Below are 11881 nucleotides of genomic sequence, written 5' to 3' on the forward strand. Positions count from 1 at the left end.
TTCCACAGAGTGCTGCCTCAGCCTGGAAGCCAGCCTTGCTTGTAGCTCAAGGGCTCACCCATGTCCAAGATGCAAGTCTTTAAATCCTGAGACTCCTATGACCCTCAGAAACACATCAATCTTCCATGAAAGTCCTGCGATGGCTCTGTTTTGCCTAGAAGTTTGCAGCCTGAGGAGGTGACACTGGTTCTGCATTTTAGGTGGACAAGAAGGGAAGAACACATCCATTATCACTGAGACATAATTCCAAGCGGAACAGCCATTGGGGCAGTTGGAGGGTGGCTTGGGGATGCAGCAGTCGCTTGGAGAGCCCAGCCAGTTACACAGTATGAACGAAAGCACCAAGGGCTGCACAGGTAACACTGAGGACACGTGCTGCAGGTCAGCTCCCTGGGGTAACTCCTCTTTGTGGCAAGAAAAGAAACAAATTACTCCACACATAACAACACGGATCAATCTCGCGGTGCTCGGAGATATAAAGGATGCTAGCCATAAACTGATGCTTACTGCATCATTCTGTTTGTTTAAAGCTCAAAAGGGTACAAAATTAACCTTTCATGTTGCAAAAAAGGATATGATTTTCCCTTTGTGAGGAGAGGACTGGAATTAGAAGTTGCATGAAGGGGCGTAGTGGATAAAGCCGCCGTCTGCAGTGCTGGCATCCCATGTGGGCATCAGTTCGAGTCCCGACTGCTCCACTTCCAATCCAGCTCCCTGCTATGGCCTGGGAAAGCAGTGGAAGATGGCCCAAGTCCTTGGGCCCCTGCACCTGCATGGGAACACCCAGAGGAAGCTCCTGGCTCCTGCCTTCGGATGGGCTCATCTCTGGCCTTTGTAACCAATTAGGGAGTGAACCAGCAGATGGAAGACTTACCTTTCTGCCACTCCTTCTCTGTGTAATTCTTACTTGCAGATAAAATAATCTTTAAAAAAAGAAAAGAAGGTGCATGAAGATGGTTTCTGGGGTGCTAGAACATTCTGTCTTGGGTGGGGGTCACAGAGGTGGGCTCACTTTATGATCATGTCTGTAACCTGACCCCTTCTTCTTCTTTTTTTGTTAAGATCTTATTTGAAAGGCAGAGTGCCAGGGCTGGCGGGGAGGGGGAAAGAGATCTCTTCCATCCACTGGTTTATTCTACAAATGACCATGACAGCCAGGTCTTGGCCAGGCTGAAGCCAGGAGCCTGAAACTCCATCCAGGCCTCCCGAGTGAGTGGCAGGGGCATTAGCAGGGAAGACTGGCGGAAGTGCAGTAGCCAGGACTTGAACTGTGCTGTGTTACAGGACGCAGATGCTGCAGGCCAAGGCTTAACGCAGTACACCACAGTGCTTGCCCTGTACCCTTTCTCTGTGAGAATGATTTACCACATTTTAGCCATTCAAATCTAATATCCCTATTAGGCAGGATAATATTTTAAAATGTGAGAGTAACATTTTGCCTAGTTAAATCAACAGCTACTACTTATTGTAGCGAAAAATAGAAGAGTCAGATAAAAAAAAAAAAGCAAACTCAGTTGTATGACAATGGGAAGGCTTACATCCGGCCACAAGGAGGTTGCTACTGCTTCTGCTTAACTGTCTGGTAACACCTATGCATGTTGGAGATATCCGCCTATAGGGACCCAGCTTTCCACCTCTGCCTGTACATCCAGTAGAAATATGTGCATGTGAGGAGAGATAACTCGCAGCTCTGTTCAAAACAGCCCCAGTGAGGAAATACAGCCACCACGCCCATCAACAGCATGTCCATCAACAGGAGAGAAAGAGTTGTATGCCCATCTTTGGAATACCATACAGCACCGAAAAAAAAAGACCCACAGTACCCTTGGCAGCATGGAGGAATTTAGTGATGGAAGCCAGAGATTAAACATGATAAGAAAACAGGACAAATACATAGTATTTAACAGTATCTACTTAGGTGGTAAAAATATAACACAATGCAAAAAAAATTAGTGTAAAAATAAAGGTAATCGCATCTTCTTGGGAGGTGGGTGCATTGTGTTGGGGAGGGCGAGTGTATGAGGGGCTTTTGCCACATTCTGTTTCTTTTTCTTTTCTTTTCTTTTTTTTAAAATTTATTTATGAAAGGCAGAGTTACAGAGAGAGAGAAAGTCTTCCATCTGCTGGTTCACTCCCCAAATGGCCACAAGGGCCAGAGCTGAGCTGATCCAAAGCCAGGAGCCAGGAGCTTCCTCTGGGTCTCCCAGTGTGGTGCAGGGGCCCAAGCATTTGGACTGTCTCCTACTGCTTTCCCAGGCCACAGCAGAGAGCTGGATCCTAAGTGGAGCATCCAGGACTCAAGCTGGGACTGGAACCAGCACCCATGTGGGATGCCGGCCCTGCAGATGGTGGCTTTACCTGCTGTGTCATAGTGCTGGCCCCCACCCCATGTTCTGAGTCTTGACCCAAGGCATTGCAATGTGAACGCTCAGTTTATAAAAATGGTTTTGTTGTGCTTTTCCATAGCATGTCCTTCCCTGAGTGTGTGTCTCACAGTCAGAATACCTTGCAACCCAGTGACTGGGAGATCGCTATCAACTTAACACCATGATAACTACGAGGCCAGAGCTTCCTCAATGCACTATAGACATTCTGGCCACAGGGCCTGGTAGCCTTTCATTTTTTTTTTCTTTGTTAATGATATGCCTTCCCAGAAGAATTCCTCTTTTGGCCTCCCCCCCCCCCCCCATTTCCTTTTAATTTTAGCTAAGAGTAAATATCTTACAAGCTGGAAGCCGAAAGCCATCAAGTGGCTTTCAGGAAATTAGGTTGCTTTAGACTAAGCTACGTTGATTCATAAACCAATCCACAGGATTGTACCATAGCTCATGGGAGACTTTGCCTTCTCTGTTAATAATGCTTCTGCTTCAAAAGAAAAAGGCCTCTTTCCACCTCTTCAGAGTGCTGTCTTTTCAAAAGGAGAGGCCAGGCAATGAGAGGGAAAGGCCGGAGGAGGTGTGGCCAGGCAGCCGGGAAGGGAGGGAGACCATCCTAAAACTGATTGCTGTGGGCGTCCTGCTGAGCTCATGCTGAGTCTGTCCCTGGGCAAAATCAGGAAGCAGATTTTCAAAGTCATACAGGGATTTTTTTTTTTAACGCCCGAAGTAGTTCCATTGTTTTTCTTTCTTGCCCCTGGGATGGTGCCACCGTGAATTTCTCCCCATACCCCACTGTGCTCTCCCTCCCCACTATTCTCTGTCACCATACCCACCGCCTGAAGCATCACCCTTCCCCGAGTGTCCAGGCCACCACCAGGGCATCCATCACCCCATCCTGGGATTTCCTATTTTCTTTTTTGTCCACTCGTCTATAAACTCCAAGCTCTCAAGGTCCGTTTGTCATTCACTGTTGCCATCCCAGGCCCCTTGGTACTGATGGGCATTTTCAGGAAACATACGCATTGCATGACTGGGAAACAGTGTGAGGTGAGCTGGGACAAGGTGGGAGGATTTGAACTCTGCTCTCTTCCCAACTCCCTTGACCGGGGGAACACAAATGGCTTCAAGTGGCCCAGTCACAACCTCGTGAAGTGGTACAAAATTCTTAAATGCACAACTGCTCAGTTTCAAACACTAGTAATAGCAATTGGCATTTGTAGAGTGTGTGATACTTTTTAAAACAGTTTCACATATTATCTCCTACCCTACCATTCCAGAAAATCATTAGTGCTGACCTGGGGAGATACTCATATCACATGCTGTGGTTTGAACGTGACCTCTGTCCTTCACGTCTCCAGACTGAATCCACAAAACCCATATAAACAGTACTGGTGGGGGCAGCACTGTAGTGTGATAGGCTAAGCCCGCCTTTGGCACCGGCATCCTGTATGGGTGCCAGTTCAATGCCCAGCTGCTCCACTTCCAACCCAGGTCTGCTTATGGCCTGGGAAAGCAGTAGAAGAAAGCCCAAGTGCTTGGGCCCCTGCACTTGTATGGGAGACCCAAAGGAAGCTCCTGAATCCTGGCTTCTGCCTGCCCAGCCCTGGCTGTTGCAGCTATTTGGGTAGTGACCCAGCGGGTGGAAGACCTTTCTCTCTGTCTCTAACTCTGCCTCTCAAATAAGTAAATAAAATCTTTGAGAGTACTTGGTAGTAAAATCTTTAAGAGTATTTGGAGCTGGGGCCTGTGGGAGGTCTTGTTAGTAGCTTTTGTTTTTTTATTTATTTATTTTTTAATTTGACAGGTAGAGTTATAGACAGTGAGTTGGTTCACTTCCCTAATGGCCGCTATAGCCAGCACTGAGCTGATCCGAAGCCAGGAGCCAGGTGCTTCCTCCTGGTCTCCCACGCGGGTGCAGGTGCCAAGCTCTTGAGCCATCCTCCACTGCCTTCCTGGGCCCCAGCAGAGAGCTGGACTGGAAGAGGAGCAACCAGGACTAGTACCTGGCACCCCAACTGGGATCAGAACCCAGGGAGCAGGTGCCACAGGCAGAGGATTAGCTAAGTGAGCCACAGTGCTGGCCCTTTTATTATTTTATTTTATTTTTTATTTTTATTTGACTGGTAGAGTTATAGACAGTGAGAGAGAGACAGAGAGAAAGGTTGTTAGTGGCTTGAGCTACTTGAGCTGAAAGAGGCTTGAGCTAGCAACCTGCTCTATCTCACTATGGGATGCTTCCTCCATGTTATACAGCAAGACAGCCCTCACCAGGTGCAGCTCCATGTTCTGGGACTTCCCCAGCCTCCAAACCTGTAGGCTAAATACACCTCAATCCCTTACCCATCAACCCGTCTCAGGTGCTGTGTGGCAGCAACAGACCATGGACTCAGGCAACTCCCACTGGGAAAAAATTTCTGCTTTTTGCTCCCTCACCCGCTCTGTTCTCTGAATATAAGCTCTTTTCCTGGTGGTGGTCTTGGGAGAAGAAATGCAATGGAACAAACTGGCAGGAGGTAGAAAAAAAAAAGAGGAGATGGTCAGATGGGACAGTGAGGAGGGCTGGACGGGGGGATGAGAGCAAGGATGCGGATGAAGGGGTGGCAGCGGGTTGAGGGTCCCTGGCTCTGCTCCTGGAGAAAATCAGCAGCATCCACATCACCCAAGAATCTCAGCCCCAGATGAGGACTCCCCAAGCACTGCCTGCATTTTAACAGGATCCCCCCTGGCCAGTCAGCTAGCCCTGTGTGGCGTCCGCAGCCTCAGACCTATTAATAGATGGAACTGGTTTGGTTGCCTAGAGACCTGGCAATCTGGTCGCTCTGGTTGACTCTGAATCTCGAGATTCTCCTCTCGCTTTGGCCAGAGCCTTGCGACTCCCAGGGAGCCTCAGTTTCTCTGCAGGACTGGGCCCCGGCTCCCTCTGCTTGGGTCTTGATCCTCTGCCAGGCTCCTGCTCTCCCCCTTTTGCTCTGGAAGTAGGGTGTGATTTCTTCCTCCCGTCACTGGTTCTGGCTAGGGGCCTGCTGGGGCTGGGCTATCACCTGGAACCGTGCCAGGGCTTCTTCCAGGGCCATGCTCTGTTGGCGGACGGGACTCCTGAGATACCGAAAGGACCTGAGGCAACCTGTACCTGTCCTGGCCCTTGACTGCCGCACACCAGTCTACCTGGCTGCCACCTGGGAGTGATCTTCTGAACGCAGCCTGGGTACCCTCTGTCCCAATGCATCCTGGTTCCTTTCGCCTTCCCCTTGGCCTGTGTTGATGCGATCCCAGTCTTCCCGGATGGCAACTGTGTCCTACCAAAGCCAAGGAAGCCAGCAGAGACCATTGGAAGCAGGCCAGTATTTTATTTTAAAAATTTTAATATATATATTTGAAAGACAGAGTTACAGAGAGAAGTAGACACACACACACACACACACACACATAATCTTCCATCTGCTGGTTCACCTGCCAAATAGCTACAATGGCCAGAGCTGAGCCGATCTGAAGCCAGGAGCCAGGAGCTTCCTTTGGGTCTCCCACGTGGGTGCAGGGGCCCAAGCACTTGGGCCACCTTCCACTGCTTTCCCAGGCCACAGCAGAGAACTAGATTGGAAGTGGAGCAGCCAGGACTTGAAGCAGCGCCCATATGGGATGCCAGCACTGAAGGGGAAGGCTTTGCCCACTATGCCACCATGCTGGCCCAATCACTTTAGTCACTTTAGTCCTTTTTCTAAGGAGGAGAAAAATTATCTTTCTTATCTAAGTCATGAAAACAGGCCAGTTCCATTGAGATGTTGAATAATTCCTCTGCTGCCATCCAATCACTTCGCTGCGATGCATGGCGTTGGACTCCCAGCCACATTCACTGTAAGGTGGGGCATTACATGAAATGTATCACATCTGCTACTGGGCCTCTTTTTTTTTTTTTTTTTAAAGATTTATTTTGTTTATTTGAAAGAGAGAGAGAGAATCTTTCATCCACTGGTTCTTACCCCAGATGGCTACAACAGCCAAAGATGGGCCAGGCTGAAGCCAGGAGCCAGGATCTTCATCAGGGTCTCCCACGTGGGTGCAGGGGCCCAAGCATCTGGGCCAGCCTCCACTGCCTTCCGAGAACATTACCAGGGAGCTAGATCAGAAGTGGAACAGCTGGTACTGGAACCAGTGCCCATATGGGATGCCGACGCTTCAGGCCGGGGCTTTACCCAATATGACAAAATGCTGGCTTTGTGCTACTGGGTCTTAACCAGTACAAAAGGCACAAAGTTGGAAACAATCAGATTAGCTGTCAGTCACAGAGGCCAATTGTTTAATAGAACATTGTTCTCCATTAATTTTTTTTTTTTTTTGACAGGCAGAGTTAGACAGTGAGAGAGAGACAGAGAGAAAGGTCTTCCTTCCATTGGTTCACCCCCCAATGGCTGCTATGGCCAGCATGCTGCGTCAATCCGAAGCCAGAAGCCAGGTGCTCCCTCCTGGTCTCCCATGGGGTGCATGGCCTAAGCACTTGGGCCATACTCCACTGCACTCCCTGGCCACAGCAGAGAGCTGGCCTGGAAGAGGGGCAACCGGGACAGAATCCGGCGCCCTGACTGGGACTGGGGTGCCGGCGCCGCAGGCGGAGGATTAGCCTAGTGAGCCTTGGGGCCGGCCTCTCCATTAATTATTAAGAGCGTGATAACTATATCTTTAAGATAGTCACAGCATCCTTGTATTCCTCAGTCCTGTTCTGGTGGTGATTTTTACAAGAAGGAGAAGGAGAAAGCCAGCAGAAAGCAGCGTGCAGGGCTCACTGTAGCTGAGTGGCAGTGTGGGCGTTGCCGCTGTTGTTTACATACGTGCATACATAACATACATAACACTTTCCCCAGGAACCCAAATGTCTTACAAAAGAAAACACAACACAAATTGCAAGAAAGATGGGGTAACACACTAAGCCATAAAGAAAACAATTACCCAAAGGAAAATGTATGTCTGGCATGAATCATTTGCATAGCAAGAATGGGGAAGTGTCCCTGGACTCCATTTGCATGTACAAAGGTATACACAAGGAAGCCTTTGCAGCGGTCAGGAAAGAACAGCTGGGCCCTCTGATTGGTGAGTTCCACATCTATGGATTCAACCACCTTAGACAACAGGGGAAAAAATTACGTCTGTACTGAATGCGTACTGAGATCTTTTTGTCATTGTTCCCTAAACAATGTAGTATAGCAACTATTTACGTGGTATTCATCTTGAGCTAGGTGCTATAAGGGAATCAGAGATGACTTACAGGACACAGGAGAATACTCATGTAATATGCAAATAGTACGTCATTTTACACAAGGATAGGGGGCCCCCATTCTCTTTTATTTGTTTTTAAATTTTTACTTGTGAGGTAGAGTTACAGAGAGAGGGAGACAGACAGAAAGGTCTTCCATCTGCTGGTTCACTCCCCATTTGGCTATAACAGCCGAAAATGGAAAATGGGTGGATTGGAAGTTAGGAGCCAGGAGTCAGGAGCCTCTTCTGGATCTGCCACATGGATGTAGGGGCCCAAGCACTTGGGCCATCTTCCAGTGATTTCCCAGGCACTTTAGCAGAGAACTGGATTGGAAGAAGAGCAGCCGGGACTAGAACCAGCACCCATTTAGGATGCTGGTGCCACAGGTGGAGACTTAGCCCACTATGCCACAGAGCTGGTCCCAAGCCTCCATGGTTTTGATACCCATGAGGATCCTAACATCAATGTCTTTGTTACCGATTCGCTTATTAGTATATCTGAAATTAATAAACTGTGTGGGCTCTTGCCATGAATTCAGAGAAGAATTCTGAATATTGGCTCAGATAAACCAGGCGGCATGGTAAGTTTTTAAGCTTTATATTGAGTGAGAGAAATGCATAGGAGAGTGAGGGCTCTATCTAAAAGAGAAAGGGAAATGTGGATTCAGACAGAGCAGAGGGCAGGCCGAGAGCCACATGGAGGAAGCACACAGAGCAGACAGCATGGAGCGGGCAGCCCAAAGGCGCAGGGCAGCCTGGGGATCCAGGGCAGTGAGGAAAGTAAGGGACAGGCCCATGGGCCCACCGTGTTCCAGGTCTTTTATCCACTTCCAAAGGGGAGTGGTCGCGTAGCCTGATTGGTAGGTGGGCATACAGATGGGGTCAGGTAGGGGGATGAGATCACACAGGGGCGTGGTGAAGGCGTGGTCTTCCAGCTCACAGATCTAATTACTTTTATCTTATCTGCCTGCCTATATCCAAGATACTGAGGCATGATTGTGTGCATATACATATATTTCATATCCATCTAGGACCTGTGAATTCGACCTTATTTAGAATTAGGGTCTTGGGGCTGGTGTTGTGGTACAGCCTGTAAAGGCATCCCATATGGGCACCAGTTTGAGTTCTGGCTGCTCCACTTCTGATCCAACTCCCTGCTAATGCTCCTGGAAAAGCAGCAGAAAATGGTCCAAGTACTTGGGCCCCTGTACCCACATGGGAGACCCAGAAGAAGCTCCTGGCTCCTGGCTTCTGCTTGCCCCAGCCCCGGCCATTGTGGCCATGAACCAGCGGATGGAAGCTCTCTGTCTCTTGCTCTCTCTGTGACTCTGCCTTTGCAATAAGTAAATATATATATATGTAAATATATCCATATTCATATATATATATATATAAGAAATAGCGTCTTTGCAGAGCAAATTAAGATGTAATGAATTAGGGCGAGCCCTAAATCCAATAGCTGATGTCCTTTTACGAGAAGGCTATGCAGAGATAAAAACATCCACAGACCATATGGAGACAGAGACAGACCTGGAGGATGCAGCTACAAACCAAGGAACACTAAGGATCGCCAGCAACCACTGGAAAGCAGGGGCGAGGCTGTGCGGGGACCTCAGTGTTTGTGTGCAGTATCTACACACATACACGGTACACAGGACATTTTCCTGGCAGAGCAAACTCCAAGATCTGAGGAAAAAGTGACTCAAAATCAGAAAGAGTGCATGAGTGGGAAATAGATGTTCTCATGGGCTATTTCTGGCTCATTTTCATTACATGTTCCTTCAGGTCCTCATTTTTTCAGGACGTTAGCTGATAAATTATGAAGACATTGTATTTGAAGTTTGTGTTAAAAAGCTCAATTTTGAGAGATATCATGAACGTTCTCCTTCAGCAGCTTTCATTTTATGTCATTATTTGAACAAGTTCCCAACCAATCAGCTAAACTTAGAGGAAAGGACACCCAACGTAGGGTGGAAATTCTTCCAGGAAAAATTGTAATAATGTTGCCAAAGCTCAACTGCATTGCTACTGGAGCTATACAAACCTTCCTTTGTGCAGTGCTAGTCAAACCACTCAAAATTAGGCTGTCATTTGTCTCCTTCATATCTCTTTTGTTTTACAAGTCAGGTGTCAACATCAACAAATACTATCTCATCCCGCTGAGGATTCAGCTTGGAGAAAGCATTAGCTCACTCATCTGCAGGGCAGCTATTATTAGCTTGCCTGCTTCTCTCCTACCATACGGATTCATGCTTATTAAACTGCTTGCATGCTTCTTTGTCATAGTCCTCCACAGTGACTATTGCTATGCAGTGGGCTCCAGTGAAATCCAGAGGTACCTATTTGCACAGGCTTTTCTAAAATTAAAGCAACAGGGGATGGTATGGGCCAGTGGGTTAAGCCACCACTTGTGATGCCAGCATCCCATACTGCAGCACTGGTTTGAGCCCTGGCTGCTGTGTCTCAGATTCAACTCCCTGCTATGCGCCTGGGAAAGTAGTGGATGATGGCCCATGCTTGGGTCCCTGCCACCCACATGGGAGACTCAGATGAAATTCCTGGATCCTGTTGGGAAGCGAACCAGTGGAGGGAAGATCTCGCCCTCTGTCTGCCTTTCAAATAACAAAATAAATACTCACAAAAGTAAAATTAAAGCAATAACCTTTTAAAAAATGATTCAGGGGAAAATATATGTAATGGCCGGCGCTGCTGCTCACTAGGCTAATCCTCTGCCTGTGGCGCCGGAACCCCGGGTTCTAGTCCCGGTTGCGGCGCCGGATCCTGTCCCGGTTGCCCCTCTTCCAGGCCAGCTCTCTGCTGTGGCCCAGGAAGGCAGTGGAGGATGGCCCAGGTGCTTGGGCTCTGCACTCGCGTGGGCGACCAGGAGAAAGCACCTGGCTCCTGGCTTCGGATCAGTGCAGTGCGCCGGCCATAGCGGCCATTTGGGGGGTGAACCAACGGCAAAAGGAAGACCTTTCTCTCTGTCTCTATCTCTCTCACTGTCTAACTCTGCCTGTCAAAAAAAAAAAAAAAAAAAAAAGAAAGAAAGAAAAAAAAAGAAAATATATGTAACAGTTTGCAGTAATTTTCAATGGAAAATATTGTAACACTTGTACTAGTTTGAACAATGTTCTCCTTCTCCCTGCCAAAATTTCATGACCATCCAGGATCTGTGAATATGATCTTATTTTTAAAATGTATTTATTTATTTTATTGAAAGGCAGAATTAGAGAGGGGTGGGGGAAGAGACAGAGAGAAGGAGAGATCTTCCATCTTCTGATTTATTCCCCACATGGCCGCAGCAGCTAGGGCTGGGCCAGGCTGAAGCAGGAGCTTCTTCTAGGTCTCCTAAGTAGTACAGGGGCTTGAGCTCTTGGTCCATCTTCTGTAGCTTTTCCCAGGTGCATTAGCAGGGAGCTGGATCAGAAATGGAGCCGCCTGGTCTCACACTTGTGCCCACATGTGATGCCAGCATTACAGGCAGTGGCTCTGCTGGCTATGCCACAACGCTAGCCCCAGGTCTCATTTGCAGATGTAATCAAGTTAAAATGATGTCATAAAGAACTGCAGTGAGCCCTAACTCCAATAACTGATGTCCTTACAAGAAGGCCCTGGAGAGACAGAGATAGAAATAGGAATGAGACAAGGAATGCTAAAGAATGCCGGTAACCACCAGAAAGCAGGAGAGAGGTTCGTGTGTTTGTGTGCACCCAATATATATATATATATATTTTTTTTTTTTGACAGGCAGGGTGGACAGTGAGAGAGAGAGAGACAGAGAGAAAGGTCTTCCTTTGCCATTGGTTCACCCTCCAATGGCCGCCGCGGCTGGCGCACCGCGCTGATCTGATGGCAGGAGCCAGGTACTTCTCCTGGTCTCCCATGGGGTGCAGGGCCCAAGTACATGGGCCATCCTCCACTGCACTCCCGGGGCCAGAGCAGAGAGCTGGCCTGGAAGAGGGGCAACCGGGACAGAATCCGGCGCCCCGACCGGGACTAGAACCCGGTGGGCCGGCGCCGCAAGGCAGACGATTAGCCTAGTGAGCCGCGGCGCCGGCCCCCAATATTAATATGTTGAAATTGTAACCCACAACCCTGAATGCGATAGTGGTGGTCTGGCTTTTGGGATGAGAGTGGAATGCTCATAAGTGGGATTAGTGGCCATCCAAGAAGCAACACAAGGAGATGCTTTTTCTCTTATTTGATCATGCAGAGAAGTCAGCGGACTTTGCTGTCTGCGAAGCAGGAAGAGAGCC

Source organism: Oryctolagus cuniculus, chromosome 5 (assembly GCF_964237555.1).
Source record: "Oryctolagus cuniculus chromosome 5, mOryCun1.1, whole genome shotgun sequence".
In the NCBI taxonomy this organism is placed as follows: Eukaryota; Metazoa; Chordata; class Mammalia; order Lagomorpha; family Leporidae; genus Oryctolagus; species Oryctolagus cuniculus.